This window comes from Gopherus evgoodei, chromosome 23 (genome assembly GCF_007399415.2).
Source record: "Gopherus evgoodei ecotype Sinaloan lineage chromosome 23, rGopEvg1_v1.p, whole genome shotgun sequence".
NCBI lineage: Eukaryota > Metazoa > Chordata > Testudines > Testudinidae > Gopherus > Gopherus evgoodei.
Genome location: NC_044344.1, coordinates 1694513 through 1716392, shown reverse-complemented (window position 1 = coordinate 1716392; position 21880 = coordinate 1694513). Strand labels below are relative to the sequence as shown.

At 54.6% G+C, this 21880-nt stretch overlaps 1 long non-coding RNA gene across 1 annotated transcript; it reads right to left on the bottom strand.

The window, feature by feature from the left end:
• Positions 1 to 16117: 16117 nt before the first annotated feature.
• On the bottom strand, positions 16118 to 20585 carry LOC115639197. Its single transcript, XR_003997631.1, has 3 exons — positions 19913 to 20585; positions 17417 to 18872; positions 16118 to 16547 (listed from the first exon to the last, which is right to left on the bottom strand). It is a non-coding gene; the product is annotated as an uncharacterized LOC115639197 (long non-coding RNA).
• Between the last annotated feature and the right edge of the window lie 1295 nt (positions 20586 to 21880).

The window sequence follows — 21880 nt, the reverse complement described above, 5'->3', positions numbered from 1 at the left end:
TATGGGCCGGACACATTGTCTGCACCCAGCAGTTAGTATGTGCTGCGCAGGCACCAGACTGGCCAGAGGGTTCCCTCTTCTCTGCCTGTCCCCTCTGCATCTGGTCGGAAGCTCAGCATCTTCCCCTTACAATGCAGCCCAAGGCACCCTGACTCCGCAGGTCAGCCAGGCAGGGATCACTGCGCCCCAGTGTGGTGACACCTCATGCTGCAGTTTGGTTTAATCACTGATATTTCCACCTGTGCCCTGCAAGGGGTTAACTGTGTCAGTGCAAACCTGGCACTAGCACGTGCCTCTGGGAGAGATGGGAGCATGCACCCGCTGAGCCCTGTCCTGCACAGGACGAGAACAGGGCCGGCGGTTCACTCTGTTTCCAGTGATCAGGGAGTGACAGCAAAAAGTTTGCAGTCGACTGGGCCTCAGAAATAATTTGCCTGCTGGTTAGCTGGCTGCAGCAGGGGTGGGTCGGTCTGTCTGTCTCATAGGCACATTGGATCCCAGTGTCACTCTTACTCTCACCGTAAAGCCATGTGTCCTTCCCGGAGATCTAGAGAGAGCGTTCTCTGGCCCCAATTACCCTCCTGCTTTCATCATTCCACTGCCTATTAGAATGCATCCCCCGTATGAATAATGCAAAAGGCTAATCTACATATAGAGCTCGGCTGGCGGGCGATACTCCTGACAACTTCCTAGAGGCCGGCTTCTCCGGATGCCACCGGGGCCCCGCTCTTCCCTGGCGTTCTCCCTTCCAGACACAGCCTCCCAGGCCAAGTCTCAGCAAATATAGGCCCAGTGACCGGCAGGCAGAGATGGAAGCTCGGGGACACAAAGCCCAGGCCTTGCCCAGAGCAGAGACAGGCACATTCGGCTGCAGCCTACGGAGGTCAGGGGTGAGAATGGCTTCAGGGATGGAGACTCGGAAGCGCTGCCTCCGTCCTCCCTCGGGAGCAAGAAGAGGTCGGCTGGGGCTGGTGAGCCGGGAGGGCTGGCTATGGGCGTTACCCTCCCGGAGGGTGGAATTCAGACCAGAACGGCTCTGGGGCAGGTGGGTTTCCATTGCTGCAGGATCCCGCTCATGAACTTCTTTGGCAAGCGTGTGCATGTGTGCCGGGGCGGGGGGGGGGGCTGCTCACTACTGTGCTATGACACCCACACACGACGATCGTCATCTCTTCAGAAGTGGCAGAAGTCTCTTGCCACTCAGGCGCCCTCACGACCAGGCTGGTAGGGGAGAGCTTTGGGCAGCACCCTCCTGCGGTTCCTGGTGAAGGATCTCTGCTCTGGCCTGCCCTCTTGCAGCAGGAAGGGGGCTGCTTGAGGCTTTAAACACAGTGGGGGGGGCTCCATGCCTTCCCCCTTGCTCGCCCCCCACCCCTCAACCTAGCAGCCGACATTCCCTGCTGCTCGCTGTGGTCTGTACTGCACATTGTTAAGGGAGGGTCTGGAGGGCAGGGACCAAAACCCCGCTGAGCTTGTGGATTTCATTTCATGGGTGGGGTGGAGCATGTGTATGTGTGCGGAGTGATTAAAACCAACTCTTCATCTGCACCCAAACTGTTTCAAGGTCTTGTCGTGTAGGAAGGCAGGCACCAGCTTTGCGTATATTTCTTTCTGGCCTTCGCTGAGCAACACATTCTGGGCCTGGGAATCCTGGTAGGGCAGGTGCTATCTATCCAGCTCCCTGGCTCGGCTGGTGTGAACTGGTGTCATTCCACCGACACAATGGGAGCTCTGCTGGTTTACACCAGCCGAGGATCAAGGACACCTTCGTTAGAGAGGCAGGAAAGTCCCAGCCTCTTTCCCCACATCTGGGGCAGGACTGTACCCCAGAGCGCATTCTCCTATTGTTCATTGAGGTTGGTTGAAAATGTCTCCAGAGATGGGGTTCCTCGCCCCTCCTGTGGGAAGGATTTCACCATGGGATGAAATCTCACTGGCAGGCAGCGTTTCCCCCAGAGCCAGCTTACGTTTCACCTCGAGTTTCTTGAGTTCTAGCCCAGCTCTGGGCCGGGAGCATGGGCTAATGATTAAAGCAGGGAAGAGGAAGCCTGAATGCAAGCCCAGAGCCAGGAAGAGAATGTCTCCCCCAGCCCCCCGTGCTCTTGGCCCATCAGCGATAGTTTGTGAGCAACTCGCCCGGTGCTGGCAGCCCTGCCGCTGCAGCAGGGTCACCTTTGGTATCACAGTGCGGCACGCTCCTCACTCTGCGATGGGAGCAGTATCTCATTTCTTCCTCAATTAGCTCCTGATTATCAGTGTCCCGGGGCCCCTTTCCAGGCTCTGTTTAATGCACCATTAATAATTCATTTCTCAGATAGCAAGAATGCGCGAGAGGTTAAGGCTTTGTGACTAATAAGCTCCAGACCAACGCTCATCTCCCAGGGACAAATGAAGGGAAAAAAATAAATAAAGAGAAGGAATCAAAAGGTAACACGTGTTGTGGCCTTTAATCAAACACAGGCAACAAGGTTTTCATTGCTGGGGTGACAAACGGAACCACACGTCCATGCTTCACCGCAGCACCTAACTTGGCTGCCACCCCGCTCAGCAATGGATCTGCTTTACGGTCGTAGTCTGATACATCCCCCTTGTGAAGCCTCCACTTCCCAACTGGGAGATGGGGAAACTGAGGCACAAAGAGGGGAAACGACTTGCCCAAAGCCACACAGTGAATCGGTGACAAAGCTAGGAGTAGAAGCAAGCAGAGGTGACTCCTCACTCCTCTGGACTGCACTCCCTTGCCAGAGCTGGAACAGAACCCAGGAGCCCAGACTCTAATCAGTAGACCCTACTCTCTTTCCAGAGAACCTTGAATCCTGATTCCCAGCCCACTGTCACAGAGTGTGGGGGAGTCCGGCCCTGCACTCCTCTTCCTGGGACCCACAGTGACTTTTAGCCAGCCAGTAAAACAGAAGGTTTATTGGACAACAGGAACACAGGTTACAGCAGGGCTTGCAGGCACAGTCAGGACCCCTCCATCGAGTCCTTCTGGGCTTTCAGGGTGCTTGGATCCTAGCTAGGATACCCTGAATTCCGCCCATCCAGCCCCAAGCCCAAACTCAAACTGCTTCCCTCTTGCCACTCCCTTCCTTCCTTTCTTCCCCTTCCCGGGCAAAGGTGTTGACCTTTCCCCTCCCTTACCTAGCTCAGGTTACAGGCCCTGGCATCGTCCATCCCCTAAAGTCCTCCCCTGCTCTCCCATTCCCCACGCAGACAGTCCCTACTGCATCACACCCACTACTCTAGACCCCAGAGCTAGGAATAGCCCAGAGCCCTGGCACAAGTTAGGGGAAATTGGGAATTAGGGAATTCAAGTTTTTCAGAATGGCTAGCGATTTGGGGCATCTCAACTGTTGCTGCTCTGTTCAAAGATACCTTAAGGGGTCAGGTTCTCAGAAGGCAGGTGCTGAGCCCTTTCTGAAAATCAAGGCCCAACGTGGCACCCAAGCCCGCTTGCCACTTTTGAAAATATAGCTCCCGCTCCCTAGCTCTGACTCACTGGACCCCATTCCCTGCTCCCTGTCTGGTTCCCATGTGGAGCACGCAGTGGAGGAGATGGAATCCTGGCAGACCCATCCCTGAATTTCAGATTAGCCAAATATCCAGCAACATTCCGTATCTCATGGGGAAAAAACCCACCCAGCAGCACCATAGCTACAGGTCCCCCTGCACAGCCAGGCTTTGCATAGAGGCTGTGAAAAGTAAAGGAATTCAAAGAATTTCCAGGAACACATTAAAAATGTTCTGCCCTCCCACACACACCAAAAAAAAATCTGCTAAGCACTCAAGGCTCCAGAGCTAGAAAGTACGAGTTGGATCTGTCCACATGCATAATCGGCACTTAGACGTCTCTGTGTTACACGCTCCATCTTTACTAGAAAAACCACTGACATGCCCAGAATTTTGTCCTCTTGTCTAAAGCATGAAAAGGGCCATTAGGAATGTTAATACTATTTGCTAAAATCACCAGTTGGTGCAGACAGTAGGAGCCCTGACACAGCATGGGGCAGCACTGTGGAGAAATTGCATGCACTTAGCTAAGACATCATGGGGACAGTGCAGTGGTGATGAGACAGATGCCATTATATTACAGTACTGACAATGGGCCCCAGTGTGCCAGGTGCTGCACAGATGCATAGTGAGGGAAAGTCCCTGCCCCAAACAGCTTCCAGTCCAAAGGGACAGGGAAGAGAGATCTCTCCCCTCCTCATTACAGAGGGAGAACCGAGGCCCAGGGAAATGAAGTGACTTGCTCAAAGTGACCCCGGGGTCTTTGGCAGAGTCAGGAACGGAACCCAGAGCTCTGGAAGCTCAGGCCTGCCTTCCTCCTGGACATGGGAGTTTAAGACAGGACCTGTGAAGAGCTGTGACATATGGAAGTGGAATTTCACCTTGAACTCGAGCCTGTGACCCTGGATTTAAAACTATGAGGGTTTCAGTCCCCAGGCAGATTTCTTGTCCCCCAGGCTGGGAATGGTGCAGAGACCCTAATGGCGGAGACAGAAGTGGTGCTGGTGAACACGCTTGGGAGGGCACACGTGTGTGTGTGCATGCGCTATGTACAGGCCTTCCCCTTCCTTCACCCAGAACACAGGGGAAAGACAGGGAACCAAACTGATCTGCAGAAAGAATTGTTTCTTTAAAATAAAAAATAGCAAGAGAGGAATCCGAGAAGGCCCCCTGCTGGGGAACTGTCCTCACGTCTCACACCACGGTAGAAGTATTTGATTAATTAGTTGCACCTGTCAATGAATCACCCTGGAAGGTCAACCCAGGCTGGTAGGAAGGGACAGCAAGGTCCTTTGAACAGAAAAGTCTACATCAGCTTGGACCCACAAGCAGTGAATAGCACCTGCAAAGTAAAACACTACACCTGCCACCTCCGTGGAGTGGTCAAGCTGTTCCCCAGCTCCGGGATAATCTCTCGGGCTCCCTTTTCTGCTAAGAACTGTTGCATTGCTGAATTCTGTTATGTATTTGAAGCTACATCAAGAAGAGCCTTAAGCGTGTCCCTACTGTAGTCCTGTCACATCAGAGGTCAGCTGGTCATGACACATCACATGGGGCACCCGGGATGAGGACTGCTGATGCTTTCGCTGCAGGACTAGCATGCCTCGCTGTAACAGTTGTGAGGTGAGCGGTGACAGGAAGAGAGCTCAGAATGCTGGGGAGATCCGTCCAATCCACAGGCTTGGGGGTGTCAGTCTGCAGGGGGTGCAGATGGAATTGCACTGGCCCGATGGTCTTACGAAGAGGGGCTTTGCCCACCTCTCAAGGTGCTACTGCTGATGCTTTGGCGGACAGGACAGATGAGCACTCTTCTCCAGGAGGGCAGGAAGCTGGGTACCAGCCTAGAGGGACCGAGAGCAGGAGGAGAACTATTGGCCCAGAGCTCCATAGCGTAGTAGGAAAAGGAATGCTGGTCTAGACGACCCACCGTTCTGTTCTGGTTCACTGAAGGTGGCAGATTATCACCAATAGCATGCCCCAAGGCCCGCTAGCATCTCTACGCACACAGCCAGTCAGGAGGCAGGGTCCCTCCCTGCCCAGCACACAAAAAACTATGACTAGGATTGTAGATTACTGGATTTTTGTGACTCCCTTTCTCTGTGTCTTCCCAGTCCTCCTGCAACTACAACTGCAAGGCGTCCAGGGCAGGGATGTGTCTGGTGCAGCATCAAGTGGGCTGAGGAGACCCCCGTAGCAGGTGCAGGCAGCTAGCCAGCCGGAAAGCATGGCAGCTGCAGGATAACATGCTTTCCAGCAGGCTGCCATTCAGGCAGGCAAAAAATAATTGTGGGTGCAATTTGGCGGGGGAGATTTATGTCACACCCATAGCTGCGCCCGACTGAAATGACAAACCAGGGACCTACATGTAATTTCAGCCTGCAAGCCAGAGGCTAGGGCCTGAGACACCGGCCCATCATGCTGTAATGTAATTCTCCCTCTTCCTATAATCACCCCTCAGTGCTGTATGCGCATTCAGCCAACACCCCTGCAGCGTAGCCAGGTCTCATTAGCCCCATTACACAACTGGAAAAACTGAGGCACAGGGAGAGATGAGTGATTTGCCCAAGGACACACATGCAGTGAACCAACATGGGTGTCCTGAGAGGATAACAATTTGCTACTACCAGCAGCTAAAGAGAACTCTCTCTACCATGTGAGCAGAAGGGCTACATGCTGAGGGTCCCATGTTCAACCATTACCGCGACCCTGTTTAAAACACAACAGTACTTTTATGGCTCCCAGCCTCACTCGGACAAAGCCAGACCTCGGGAGCGGTTCAATCCCTTAGGATGGCACAAACATTGTCAATGCATGTTTGAACCGGTCACTCTTTCCGAGGCCGAGATCAGGGAAACGACGCAACCCTTTACGCGATAGAAACAGACGAGATGAGTGGGCTGAGCAAGCTGAGGCCAGACGCGATGCACACTTCACGGTGTGCGCCTCTCAGATCCCCCATGCAGGAATCCTGCTGGAGCTGCTGCATGGGGGAGATAGGATGGTCCCAAGCACATCAGAAGGGGATCTGGCACGGAGAAATGAGGGTGACCAGACGTCCCGCTTTTATAGGGACAGTCCCGATATTTGGGGCTTTATCTTATATAGGTGCCTATTCCCCCCACCCCTGTCTGGTCACCCTAGGAGAAGCACTCCCGACAGGAAGGCTCCGGCCATACCTCTCTCTGATCTCATTTCCTCTCCTTCAGGGGGTTATTGTTTTAGCCTCCTTTTCACTTCGTGGGGCCTCGGGGCAGGCAGAACCTGTCTGGGTGATGACACGAGAACAGGCGCAGCACTGTTTGAAGGTGCAGAGACCCAGGCAAAACTGGGTTTGTAACAACACTCCCATGGCAGGAAAAAACCTGAGGGGGTCCCAAAATAGCCTGGCCTCTGCAAAACCATGTGTAAGCTCCACTATGAGCTTTGAACCAACTCCACTAAAGATCTGGAGAGGCAGCCTTGCCCAGTGGGTAGGGCCCTGGTGAGGGGGAGATCTGGGTTCTGTCCCCAGCTCTGCTACTGACCTCCTGGGAGACCTTGGGCAAATCACTTCCCCTCTCCCTGCCTCAGTTTTCCCACCCACCCTTTGTCTTATCTGTTTCAACTGTAAGTTGTTCAGGCAGGGACTGTCCCTCACCAGCTGCATGCTCGGTGCCCCGTACCATGGCCCTGACCTCGGTTGGGCCGAACCAAGAGATTGAACAGTGCCGTGACAGGGAGCACTTATACATGCTACAACTCTGCTGAGCTGGTGTTGCTGATTTGGTCCCAGCTCTATGACAGTCCTGAGGAGCAGATTAACGGCTCTGGGGCCCTGCTGCCTGCGTCCTTTAGCCCAGCTGGCAAGGAGCTGCGCCGTGAGAGGCAGAGCATCAGTTTTTAGTTCACTGGTGCTGTGCAATATAATGCCCATCCCAGAGTCCTAAACCTGTCACACTGCGCAGGCCCTGGGCACATCTGTGTGCATTAATCAGCTCCCAGCCCCACGGACACAGCGCCATGGGTGCGCGCGGCCTGCTACACACAGCTAAGAGGCAACATTCCTGCCCTGTTGTGCTTAAAAGATACATAAAACACAACAAACTGGGAGAGATGGCGTCAGTCACAGGCGGCCTGGGAGCATGGAGGAAGGGATCATGTAGCGAGGTGATATGAATGGGTAACACAGCTCATGCTGGAGTCTTTTCTTGCTCGAGGGACAACGCCAGGCGAGAGTATTCGCACTCCGAACACGCTCAGAGGCTGGAATTCTTTTGGCAACTGGAGTCAAGGTTCCAGAGCTGGAAAGCAATTGGGACATGGCATTTCACTGAGGTTTGGAAGGACGAGTCAGACTGGAAGGCCTCAGGGAATCACCCCACTCTAGAACTCCTCCACCGCCTCATACAGGTGCATTTCACACTCCCGGCTGCAAAAGCCAACACAACTTGCAGGGCAGGGGACAACAGGGTCCTGGGTCTGCACTCTGGGTGTGGGCCCGATCCTGCAAACACTTCCATGCACATGGGCCAGTCCCCCCTTGGCCAACTCGGGGAGCGACCAGGGACAAGCGGCTACAGAGTAAGCTAAAAGAACCAAGCGCTGTAGCTGGGGCCGTACCAACTCCTGCGGTCCGTAGCTGGGCCTGGGCAGGAACGAGTAACACACTCCCCAGTCACAAAGAGTCCTGTGGCACCTTAAAGACTAACAGATGCATTGGAGCATAAGCTTTCGTGGGTGAATACTCACTTCGCCAGATGAGTACACATGCTTAACATTGAGAACCAGTCGTCCTGCTGAAATCACAGGTGCCTAAAGTTGAGATGCATTTTTGTAAGATAGAGGCCAGAGGGAGAAGCTCAGAGCTGTGCAGAGGAGAGAGTCACATCTCCACAGCTGGGTTGGGCCAGATGTGCAGATCACTGTCACACCATTGAAGTCAATGGAGCTCACACGCACTAAAGTTGACAGAGTCACCCTGATTTACAACAGCCGAGGACATTTTTTTCCTCCAGTGGCTGGTTGGGGAAAGATCCAGGCCTGTGGCTGGTTTCGGAAATTAGATTTCCCCCCTTATACAAAGGATCAATAAGACAGCATTATGGTAACCCATCCCTTCAGGGCAGCCCGGCGTACTTGCAAAACCCTGGCTAAGTAATCAGGCCTCAGGAGGAAAATGAAAAATTAGTAGCTAGGGTGACCAGATGTCCTGATTTTATAGGGACAGTCCCAATATTTGGGGCTTTTTCTTATATAGGCTTCTATTACCCCCCACCCCAGCCCGATTTTTCACACTTGCTATCTGGTCACCCTATTAGTAGCACACTGGAGAGCGGAAATATTAGGTCAGATCCCCATCTGGTGTCAACAGGCTTGGACTTCAGTGGAGCGCCAGCCATTTACACCAGCAGAGGAGCTGGCTCGTTACCCAAACACGCCCCTTATATGCAATTCTAAAATCACAGGCCAGATCCTGAGCTGTCTAAACTGCGATAGCGCCATTGAAACCACTGCTGATTCCCACCAGCGGAGGATCTGGCCCATTAGCCAAACACTCCGATTGCAGGTGACTCCTAAGGCGAAAACAAGAGACGTTTCCATGGGGGAAGGACGGACTTACTGTTTTCAAGCCCAGTTTGCAGGGAGTTAATTTGATGGATGTGTCTCTCCGGGATGGGAGGGGCTGGCTAGGGGCACCCAGCATAGGGGCAATCCGTGCTGGACTCCACGCTGGTGCGTCATTGGGAAGAGGGGGGGAAGCACAGCATCCTTGAAGTGCAGCAAGTAACAACATGTCTTGTTGACAGCTGCGCATTAAGTGTGACGGGTTTTTGACAGATCCAATTATAAAGCCAGGTCTCTGCAGAATCCCAGGCCCTGATATTTAGTGCATGAAATTTTGTTTCTCTTTTTTTTTTTAAAAAAGTTGCACTACTTGGGGGGAGGCAGAAATAAAGGTAGAACCCCCCCCCGCATCTATTTAACAACCAGGGGGCTCCAGGCTGTTCTCTGTAAGCCAGGGGCGGGGGATTAACACCTCTTCTTGCAGTGCTGGCAGCTCACGGCTTTAGTATCACTTGGGCTAGAAGTGGTGCCTAGGGCTCCTGCTGGCCAGGGTGAATTTCACCCTAGCTCCATGAATTGCCGTGGGGTTGCTGCAGAAGCCCTGGGCTCTCTCTCCAGTAAATATGTATCGCGTGTGTTGCAGCCCAGCTCTCCTGAGCAGCTTGGCCACGATGCTGAGGCAGCAGATGGCACTGTTATCTATATACAGGGGTTTTCTTAGCGAGACTTTGAAAACACTTGTGCAATGCATCTCTTCTGGGGGGAGCTGTAGCAAGCAGCAGGAGGGCTGGCTCTCTCGAACTGGAGTCAGGCCATAAAGCAGAGCTGCTTCCCTGGACCTGGACACTGCTGGGCTCAGATTTCAAAAAAAGAGAGACACTTGCCTGCATGCTGTTTGTGATCACCTCTGTTCAAGGACTGCCACGATAACCCTAGCCCTGCCATGCAAGAATAATCCTACAATTTGGCATTGGCAACCCAGCTGATCAACCCTACAGTACTAAACTGGGATGCACATAGAACGGAGTGGGGTGAAAAGCTAAAAATCAGCAGCTATCGCTCCCCAAATGCTTTACGAAGGAGGTCAGTATTGTTATCCCCATTTTGCAGGTGGGGAAACTGAGGTGCAGAGAGGGGAAGCGATTTGCCCAAAGTCATCCCGCAGGTCAGCGACAGAGCGGGACACAGAACCCAGGGCTCCCATGTCCCAGTCCTGTATGCTGTCCAAATCCGAGCTTCAAGCTGCCAGGAAGTTATGAGATGCAGCCTCCCTATATAACTTCACCTCTCCATGTCTCAGCCCACCAGCTGGGAAACAGGAACGATAGCCCTACCGCTCTTTGTCTTGTTGGGGAGAGGGACGGTCTCCTCCTAGGTGCAGTGGGGCCCTGATCTTGGTGGGGGCCCAGAAGCCTCTGCTGTAATTGTCCCTCACAGTCACTTCCAGAAGCCGAGGATCTGGCCTGCTCTGTTCCTGCGCACAGCTAGCACGGCCTTTCCATTGCACAGAACTCCTCGTGGAAGAGATACAGACACAGCCGTCATCTGAGCAGGGGAGACAAATGTACTTTTTTCTTTCTTGGAGTCAAACTTCACCCTGAGCCCTGGTTTCTGGCTGTTCTAACAACATTAGTTCTGCAAACAGCGCAGAGCCGGCCTGGCAGTCGGGCAGGAGACAGGCGAGACAAAAATACCACACGTTAGCCAGTCGAAAGCAGGAACTTCTCCTGTGCAAAGGATTGGGGTGAACGAAGCCTAAAGCCTCCCACGAGGTCCCTGGATGCCGTGTTACTGCTTCTCTTATGAGAGCCCCCGCTGGGAGGAGTGTCCAGGGGTCATCACATCCCACAAAGGGAAGGGGCAGTTTGTACCACTCTGCAGGGGAGTCTGTCAGTCTGTCTGGGGGTTTTATACCCCCACTGTCTCTAACATCAGGGCACCTCCCAATAGTGACAGGGACCTCCTTGCAGAGACGTCTGCAGGCTGCGCTGGTTTATGCTTCGCTCCTGGGATGCAAGACTGCTGTGATTCCCACTCAGCTCTGAGCACCAGGGTGGATTTCTGTGCACTGGCCCCGACCAGGGGAATCTCCACCCTTGCCAATGCTGCTCCATCTCCACTGACCTCGCAGCATGGGCAGCCCCCATGGAAATGAGCCACAGATCCAACGTTTGGCCTTGCGTCACCCCAGCCAGTGGGCACAAGACGGTCGGCTGTGGTGCTACAAAGAGCGACGGCAGTCTACCTCGGCTAGGGCTCCTGCCATCGCTCGTGTGGACGGAGCTAAACCAGGATTAACCAGGGGTGGGGGGTGGAGAATTCAGAAACAGCCTGAGTGCAGCAGACATGGACAGTACACTGAGCTGGGACTCAGAGCCTTCAGCAGAACCCCGGTCTCCTGCCACTGACCTGCTGTGTGACCTTGGGCAAGTCCATTCCTGCGTCTGTGCCTCAATTTCCCCTCCAAGCCCTTGTCTATTTAGATTGGCAGGTCTCCGTGGGTGTTTGTGTGGCACCAAGCACAGTGGGGCTCCAGTCGCTGCTGGCACTGTAATATCAACGGTAACGTGTGTCTAGGTTCATCCCAGCGCTCAGCACTGGGGCAGCCAGGCAGAGCCTGGGCTTAAGGCCATGGCAATTAACCGGACTGTACACCCAGCCAGCAGCACCGCCCTCCCTCTTCCCCCTGGAGCTGCGTCAGCCAGGCTTTGAGCTGCACTGAGATGAGCCGCCCTGTGAATAGCAGGAGAGCACGTCTGTCCTGGACACACGGGGAAGGAACAGCAATAGAGGAGCGTCAGCACTCACAGCAATGCGGGCGGGGGGCCCAGCCCGGCCCGAGGGAGAGAAGCACCTGTTCCTGGGACGGGCTGAGAGCATCACACCTGAGTCAGTGGGTTTGTGTGGGTGGGTGGAGACGACACCCGGGTAAGAGCTGGAATTAGCTCTGCCGTGCAGACAGACCTTTTGGGCTGGTCCTTGAGCTCCCCCTCCCCAGACACTTGGCACCATAGCAACCCACATGGCGCACGTCACGGCGCACAGCTCAGCCCGGCGGAGCTAAGTAGGTCACGAAATATTGACAGCGGCGAGACATGGAGCAGAGACTCACACTTGGGCAGCAATCACACCAGCAGCCTTCTTGGCACGTTTCTTCTCCCCTCTGAGCTGGGCGGGCGATTAGTGACACGAACCCACTGCCGCCCGCTCCGTGTGGTCAGGGGGTGTCTAGAATACCCAGCGAGCGCCACTGCCCGTGTTAAATACCCTGTGAATCACCCCCGGCTATTTAAACCCAGCCCTGTCATTCGGCCGCCAGGGAGCAGAGGTTGCAGGGCTTGGCTAAAGGAGGAAAGGGGGAAGGTTCCTAGGCCGGACGGGACCAAGTGGTGCACTAAGACTTGTTAATCTCAGAGGTTCTGCAGGATCCGGGCCCTGCTCACTCCCTTAGGCAGCCGTCAGCAACTGCTCCAAAAAACACAGGAAAATCTGCAAAGGGCTCAACCCCCTGCCCCTGCAGCAGGGAGTGTGTGTGCGTGCGTGCGTGCGCTTTACGCCAGCGTGGCAGGGACATGCTCATGGCAAAGCACTGCTGTGGGGTCTAGCTCGGCAGACGGGCCCGAAATCCCTGCAAGCTCTGAACGCTGCTAATCCGACCCCTCCATCAGAGCCAGCACAGAGCACGTACCACACCGGCTGAGAGACAGTACCAGACCAGCCTCTGCCAGAAAATTGCCAAACCAGGACCCGGCCAACTCTGGGCTACTTCTATGATTCTCAGCAGCCAGATCCCAACGTTTTAGGCTGGAGCCTGCAATGAGACCCAAATACTGAGATTCCTGCTGCTGGGGAAGGAGACCCCCGCTCCATTCAGACACCGAGTGGCATGCTGAGCAGGCTTGTGCCAATTGTAGGCAGCCCTGGTCACACCCTGGATCAGCCCCCCTCAGCCTCTCTCTCTCACAGAGCCAGGCACCACAGTCAGAAGGATCAGCCGACAACGAAAGCAGCTGTTTGGCCCGGATGTAGGAACGTGTACATAGCTGGATCAGACCAAAAGGTCCATCTGGCCCAGTGTCCTGTCCACCGAAAGCGGCCAATGCCAGGTTCCCCGGAGGGAATGAACAGAACAGGGAATCATCAAGTGATCCACCCCCTGCCGCCCATTCCCAGCTTCTGGCAAACAGCAGCCAGGGACACCATCCCTGCCCAGCCTGGCTAATAGCCACTGACAGACCTGTCCTCCAGGAACTTATCTACTTCTTTATTGAACCCTGTTATAGGGTTCACATCATCCTCTGGCGAGGAGTTCCACAGGTTGACAGTGTGTTGCATGAAGAGTCACCCCTCCCCAAACCACCGCCAGGAAGGCGCCAGAGCAGGGGCAGTCACTCTGCTCGAGGCTGAGAGTCGAGGGAGGCTGGAGAAAGGCTAGTGGGAAACCCCGTGAAGTTTTCTTCCTTCCCTCAGAGGGAGGAAGGGAAGAACTTGGCCCTTCTTGCCAGGCTCTGCCTATTGTGCTTCTCCGCCCAGAGGTGCAAGACAGCGTAGATGAGGCTGGAGCCGACAGCAGCTGCATTAGGCCTCTTCCATTGCCATGGGCAGGCCACCAGCAGCGACGTTGCTTTTGAAGACCAGTGGAGTAAGTAAGCGTGTGATTCCCAAGGGCCAAGACAGTCGTTACCCCAATGCACGGAGAGGGGAGCACGAGCCCTCAGCACCAGCACCCTTGGAGCTGGCATTTCTGAATTCCAGCCATTGCTGCCTCTCTAGAAGAGCTGCTCTCGTTCAAGCCGGGGCTCCAGGGCTCAGTGCCGGAATCTCTGGCCTGGCCCCACCCCACAAGCATTCAGAAAACAGGATCCTGGCCCCCTGGAAATCAGGAGATCAGCTTAACAATAAGAGGAGTTCGGAGTTCATGTCTTTGCTTTCTGAGCCTTCTGGCTGTGTTCATTTCACGTTGCTTCTGCAATTGCCAGTATTAGAAACGCTTTTTGAATGAAAGTCGAGATTTCATCCTGCCTTGACCAGCTGCCATGAGACACGAGATAAAAGCAGGAGGGTTGACACTGAGGCCCGAGGGAGGTCAGACTAAATCCACATAATGGTCCCTTCTGCCTTGGAGACCTCAGTGCTCCTGGGAATACAGATTCCTTTGCACGCCTGTAAGCAGTTTACACTCGCTGCTGCTCTGCTGCGAACAGCAAAGCCCCTGTTAGCAAAAACTAACAGGCGCTTCCTTTTCGGAGTCTTTCATCCTCTAAAAAGGCCCAGTCACCACTGCATCTGCTCCACGACTGCTTGACAGAGGGAGGCTGCTCCAGGCGGGCCAGCACTTTGAAGAGGAGCAGCTGGGCCAGGGAAAATAGAAGTGGCAGGTGTTCAATCACTTAGACAGGATGGAAGACAGCTTGTTTGGGAAGCTGGTCCATTACAAGGGCGATTATTTCCCTACAACCACCTGCCCAGTTGTGCTTTCAGGCCTGAAAGCTGATCCAGCACTTCCTGCCTTTGCAGCGTAGCTCGCCAGGTAACGGGTGTGCACCCCAGCAGTTAAACACGTGGAACGTGCCGGTGACGACTCACTAAACCTCCCCGATGGGATGGCTGGGTCCTTTGTGAATGCATTAAAGAGTGACCGTGGTGACTGCTGCAGGGCAGACGGGGCCAAACATGTGCCCCCATGCAGCACAGACAGCGCTGGGCAGACAGCGCTGGGCTCCCACGCAGGACTCTGCGCACTGTGACACAGCTGGCTGTTCAGTTCACATGGTGTCCACGTCTACGTCCATATGCTGATGTTCGTCCCAGCTGATCAGGCCAGCCCATGCCAATTATATTTCCTACTTCCCTTGGGGGGCGGCAGGGGAATTGTTGGATGCGAACCCCCTTGTTCAATCCATGGCAATTTGCTATGCTCACACTCGGGATTAATGCCCCCTAGAGATTCATTATTCATGCCGCAGTTGGGGAGCATGGAGGGACTGTTGGGCGGAGAAGGGTTAGGATGTTCCCGGCTGCTTTTCACACCATTGTCAGAGTGCAGGGCCCTGCGTGTCAGCCGCTCTGGCTACTGCCCACTTGCAGCAGAGGCAGGCTGCATGGGGGGTACACACCAGCCCAAGGAAGGGGTTGTGCTTTGGAGAACAACGAGGCTGCTCCACTGTGACTATGTGGTTCTGGCGGGACCCAACTGAGAGTGCCAATTCAGGACCAATTGCTTAAGCAAGGCAGTTACAGCCCTAGGCTGGGGTTTCTCCATCTCTAAGGCAAACCAAACCAGCCAGCCAAAGAGGACTTTGGTTTCACCCCACTGGCTAACCACAAGTCACACAAGCAATTTCGTTAGACATTCTAGTTTCCCAGTATCACCACCAGTGCCACTCGTCCTGGGGATGAATGGTTATGAAAACCAACACCCCAGTAAAAGAAAAAGTTTCTCTTGATTCCAAAGAATCAAGCCCCAGATCCAGGTCAATATACACATCAAATCTTACCCACAAATCACGCTGTTGCCAATCCTTTAGAATCTAAAATCTAAAGGTTTATTCATAAAAGGAAAAAGGTAGAGATGAGAGTTAGAATTGGATAAATGGAATCAATTACATACAGTAACGGCAAAGTTCTTAGTTCACGCTTGTAGCAGTGATGGAGTAAACTGCAGGTTCAAATCAAGTCTCTGGAACATCCCCCGCTAGGATGGGTCAATCAGTCCTTTGTTCAGAGCTTCAGTTCGTAGCAAAGTTCCTCCAGAGGTAAGAAGCAGGATTGAAGACAAGATGGAGATGAGACATCAGCCTTTTATAGGTTTTTTCCAGGTGTAAGAACCTCTTTGTCCTTACTGTGGAAAATTACAGCAAAATGGAGTCTGGAGTCACATGGGCAAGTCCCTGCACACCCTGCTGAGTTACAAGGTGTATTTGCCTTCTCTCAATGGGTCAGTTGTGTAGCCGATGGTCCTTAATGGGCCATCAAGCAGGCTAGGCAGAGCTAACACCCACTTGTCTGGGATGTTTCCCAGAACTACAGCACCAATTTGAAATACAGACAGTATAGAGCCAATACTCATAACTTCAACTACAAAATGATACATACATCCAGACAGCATAATCATAACCAGCAACCCATAACCTGGTCTGAGACACCTTATATAACCCCCTTTACATACAATTTGGTGCCACTACAGGACCTTGGTTGCAGCCGTGTTCTATATGGTCCCAGATTATATCAATAACATCACATCCAGCAAGCCCAGGTTTTTGCTAGGCCGGGGTACGCCTTGTTACAGAAGCAGGCGCCCGGTCACAGCCTTGGGACGAGGTAGCCAGTGCGCAGAGGTGCCCACATACCATGGCTCACACACTGATCACCGACCCGGGACATTCCAGCTATTTCTGGAATCTCAGGCCTTTCCATTCCCATGCCACCCCAGCAAGTGGATTTATTACCTCTGCACTGTCCTTAAGCCATCAGTGAAGCGGGGAGATGAACGCCTAGACAGACACAAAAGCACTCAACGTGTAGGCGGCGGCAGGGCCAGAATGCATGTGGACATCATGCATGTAGTGCACTCGCCTAGACATGGGGTGAGGTGGAGGGGACCCCTTTCGGCAGTGAGGTTAGAAGGCAGGACTGCAACACTGGAGTCCTGAGTGCACTTCCTGGACCTGCCACTACATTCCAGTTAGACTTTGGGCAAGACCCCGTTCCTCAGTTTCCCCTCATGTACCCGGAGAGGAACGTTCTAGCCCATCTTACTGCAGCTGAAGGTGGTAGGTTAACAGTGGGGAGCCCCGTTCGTGAAAGGTTCTGTGCTCTGGGAGAACAAACGGATTCTCCCTCTTCACTATCACGACTCGGGGGCTGGTGCTTCCCAGTCACGAACTGAGCCAAAGGATTCAGCTCCTTCAGAGACAAAGGGAAGGGGATGGCGGAGCAAGGCAGGTGTGACGGATCCCTGACGGATTAGGGATGAAGCCAGAGGGAGCCACTCAGGCGCTGATGCCCTGACTGGAACTGCTGCCCATCAGCGGTGAGAAATGCCGCAGGCTGGAGGACTGTCCTCCACCCCAAAGCGTTTTTTAAAATCTCTCTCGCCAGGACCCATGGGGAAAGCTGGTTAGCAAGATCTCGGGAAGGGTTAATGGCTTCCGCACAGATTAAGGACCTAAGCAGCTTTGGGATTTAGGAAGATCGTGCTAGTAACTTGAGGTAGGACGTCACCGCCAGCCAGGGGGAAGTGAAAGGATCTGCAGCCTACTGAGACACAGGAGCTGGCATCAGCCAATTCGCTGCCCCGCTGGCTCTGCTACCTACATGAGAGAGTCCAGTGGGGCCAGGAGAAAGCCCCGCGCTAGTTTACCTGCTGGAGGGAGGGCTGAGGTGCAGGACTCTGACTGGAGGTGGGTCTGTCTCGGGAGAGACGAGAGCCAGGTGTGAAAGTCAGGTCTGCATTCTGGAGAAAAGCAAAGGAGCTTTCAGGTCCTTCCAGCAAGCATCAGGGAGGGGCAGCATGACCTAGTGGTAGGTTTTAGGCTGTTAGCCAGCATTTCACACATGTCCCCGTTTGCCAGACACGATGTTACTTGGTTGTTAAATGCTCCGTCCTTCTTGCCTTTGAGTCAGTGCCTCTCACTGCCCCATACAAGCGGCTGGGTTAGAGACGTGAGCAGCAGCCCCCCCTGCTTCTCGGTCGCACAGCTCTTTGAAGGGCTGCAGTCGAGCCGCCACTCGAGATCATCTTATCAACAGTGCCACAGATGGGATCGATACAGGAATGAGCTGAATAGCTGATCAGAGCGGCTGCTCCGCGGGAGACGGGAATCGCTGCTCTGTACCACGGTCACGGTTTGGAGTCACCTGTCCTTGGCCTCTCTAGCTTTCATTACGCAGGCCACTTGCATGCGATGCTGTGAGTCCATCGCCCCGTCCCTGCTCCCACTCCTACCTCTGTCTGCGTCAGCTCCCCCTCCATCTCCTTTCACTCGCCCCTTTGGGCCGTCATTCCCACTTCACCTAGAACGGGCTCCCTCTTCCCAGGCACCCAGCACCCTCCCCTCCTACCCCCCTCTCCTCGCCGCCTCCCTTCACCCACTGGCGTCGGACGCACCAGCTTACTTGTCTCCACTGTGCTAGACTCCTTGGGGCAGGGACCTTGGGCTTTTCAAATGCCACGTATACTCGTGATGCTCCCCAAACCAATAGCACTCAGCAAGGCTAACCCAGCTCGTTGCATTTGCACAGGCCAGTTCATTCATCGTCCCAAATATTTACTGTTCCCCTCCCGCAACGGACAAAGCAGAAAACCTGCCACGATTCCCCAGTCAGGGCATCTGAGCTAGATCAGGTGCCACCATCTGACCTGATGAGCAGCCACTCAAAATCCTCACCCCACAAGCCAGCTACTTCCAAAGGTACAGCATCCCTCCCAAGCATGGCATCTGCCCATCGCCTGAGCCGCCTTTCTCCCAGAGAGCAGGAGAAGGCTCCATGTACTGTGCTAAGAACAAAGCTCCGTATAGGGCCCAGCGATCTCTAGCAGCAAGTGCCCGGGAGGCCTGCTTTACAGACGTGGCGCTTAGACACTGCCCCAGCCAGCTCTTCCCAGCCGGCATCAATCACAGCTGTATCCCTCCAATCACTGACAACCGCTCCCTTCCTACTGGGCTAATTAGCCAGGTTCCTCCCTGCCCGGCCCAGAGATGGAGGGGAACAGGGGAGTGGAATGAGCCTCGTGTCCAGGCCTGGGCCAAGCCACTCCAGGAGGACGTTTGATGGGTTTGGATCAGGTTCAGAGGATGAGCCTGGGGAAGGCAGCACTGAGGAAAGAGACAGATGTCACCTGCCTGCCTCCTAATGCGTTGAAGGGGTGACAGTGTTTGAACTAGGCTCAGCTGCCACTTAAAATAGCAGAAGGCACTGGGAAGCGTTGGCAGCGAGTGGTGGCGGTGGGAGGAGGGGACACCGACGTACCCGAGAACAAGGGATATTTGTACTCCCTGCTCAGCACCTGCCTGGAGCCCCTCCCATCCCCCTGCGATGCATGGTACCAAAGCCGGGTGTGGGTGCTAAGGATGGCCTGGTCCACACTACACAGTTAAATCGATTTAAACAGCGTTAAATCGATTTAACTCTGTACCCGTCCACACTACAAGGCACTTTAAATCGATTTTAAGGGCTCTTAAAATCGATTTCTGTACTCCTCCCCAACGAGAGGAGTAACCCTAAAATCAATATTACTATATCGATTTAGGGTTAGTGTGGACGGAAATCGAAGTTATTGGTCTCATTCCTTTAATGTAGCTACCCAGAGTGCACCGCTCCAGAAATCGATGGTAGCCTAGGACCATGGACACACACCACCGAATTAATGTGCTTTAGTGTGGACGCATAAAATCGATTTTATAATATCGGTTTTATAAAACCGGTTTTAGTAATTTCGATTTGATGCTGTAGTGTAGACGTAGCCGATGACTCTGACACAGGCATGAGGTGCCATGACCCACACCGGCCACAGCAACGAGCCAGATTTCACGCTCCGTGGCCAGTGGGGGGAAGGGCTGCACAGTCACAGACTGCAGTTTGGCATACAACTCCCAACCAAGACCCTGTGAGCGGCTGCCTGCTGTGGGTGCATCATGAAATCCTTCCGCCCCACCCTGCGTGGCCCGACTGCATAGCTCCATGCCGGGAGGGGCCTGTGCCACGGGGAGGCCCTTGGAAACCAATCTGATCCTGGCAAAAAGTCATCTCCTCCTTCTGCGCCCAAATACCAGCTTCTCAGAGATCACCAAAGCCAGCGGCTTGCACGGGCTGTTTGCTCTGCAGCGCTAAGTCACAGCTCAGGCACCGAACTCACCACAGCAGGACGGGCTCTCTGCCGGGCCAGCCAGCCGGGGCCGCATTCATTGGGTTCCCAGGTTCCTCCTTAACCCACGTCCTCCTGCCGCTCTACCACCCGGTCATCAACTGCACCACTCAGCCAGTTGGGGGTGAGGGGGGTCTTCTGGTCAAGGGCAAGAGCAATTCTCTATCCATGTACCTGATCATACGGGCGCTGTACCAGACATTCTCACCTACCCCTACTGTCATCTCTGCTCCCATAGGGTCTGTCCCGTCCTCTTCCCAGGCCCCTGCTGACTGCACGGGAGGCACGGACAGGACCTTCCACCAGCCAGATGCTGCAGGGGAACAAAGACAAGGGTATTAGCTGGGAGGTGGCCAGGGGGCTCTCACTCCATCTGCCAGGAGCTGCTGCAATTAGGAGGTTCTTTCTCCAGCCAGGGCGTAACTGGCTCGCTTGTCTGCTCAGCCCCGGACCCTGCACTGCCAGCCAGGGCAGCGGCTTTAGGGACCATCTTAACACTTAGCTCCTGCTTTAGCTTTCAGTCTCTGCAAGCGTTATAGAGAGATGGGCAGGGCTGGGCTGGGCTGCCCATTTTACAGATGGGCAAATTCCTTCCCAGGCCACATTCCCTATGGCAGGGGTAGGCAACCTATGGCACATGTGCCGAAGGTGGCACGCGAGCTGATTTTCAGTGGCACTCACAGTACGTTTTAAAACCTTTATTTACTTTACATACAACAATAGTTTAGTTCTATATTATAGACTTATAGAAAGAGACCTTCTAAAAACATTAACATGTATTACCCACCCACGGAACCTTAAATTAGAGTGAATAAATGAAGACTCGGCACAGCACTTCTGAAAGGTTGCTGACCCCCTGCCCTACAGTCACCCGGAGAGTCAGCAGCAGAACCAGGACTGGAACCCAGGAGTCCTGACTCCCAGGCCCACTCCCTGTTCACCAGGCCTCCCTGCAGCCTAGCTGTAAACCAGAGCTTTGCCCCAGAGGCCAGTGGGTTTTACAAAAGGGCATCCAAGCTGTGCCCTGGCGTTGTGTGTTCCTGGCAAGTCACTAGTCGTTTATGGCCACGAGCTCATGACACTGCTAGCCAAGAGGCCCCCGCACCCCAGTATTTGGGGTCCTGGGAGCCCGACAGGCTCTGCAAGGCAGGTGAGGAGCTGTGTCAGAGCAAGAGACCTGCAGGTACGTGCAGCAGGATGGCAGCTGGGGAGGGGGAAGAGCTCCTTCTCCCCACCCTCCGGGTTGCGCTTTGGCTGCCTAGAAAGCAACCAGTGCAAACGTCTGCTCCATGGTGCCAGAAACAAAGAGCTCTCAGCCAGCACTTCTCCCCTACCCAACTCAAAGCATTTTGAGGTCAGCAGGCCAGTGGCAGAGCCAGGAACTAGACCCCAGGGCTCCTGAGCCATTAGGCCACGCTGCCTCCGTCCATTAACGGGCCTTGCTCGATACCAGTGCCAGGAGAACGGCCACGTTCCTGAGTTGCACAGGGGCCATGGCCACAGAGCTGGAGACTCCACCGGCAGCGCTCGGGAGGTGGCAGGGCAGCCCGCCAGGCTTGAGGGGCAGAAGCCCCCAAATGGGGAGATCCCCGGGATGCAGAGAGCGAGGCGAGGAGGGGCGCGTGGGGCGGGAACTCGAGCATAAATCACTCACCAGCGGGAACAGGCTCCGGCCGAGCGACTCCCTGCAGCCTCTGCGGCTCCCCTAGCACTCGGGGCTGGGCTCAAAGGGCCCCATGCTGCTCACCAGCCCTGGGAGCAAGGCAGAATCTAGAAACGCCCCCCCGGGCGAGGCCAGGGCCCCAGGGGCTGTAACAGGGCTAGTGGGCAACAGAGGAAATCACAGGGGACTCTGGGAGCTGGGCCCCCAACACTCCCCACAAGTCAGCGTTTGCAAGGGGCCCAGCCGAAAGCCCCCCCCAAACGCAGCCCTCACGGCTGTTCCCGACCCCCTGCCGA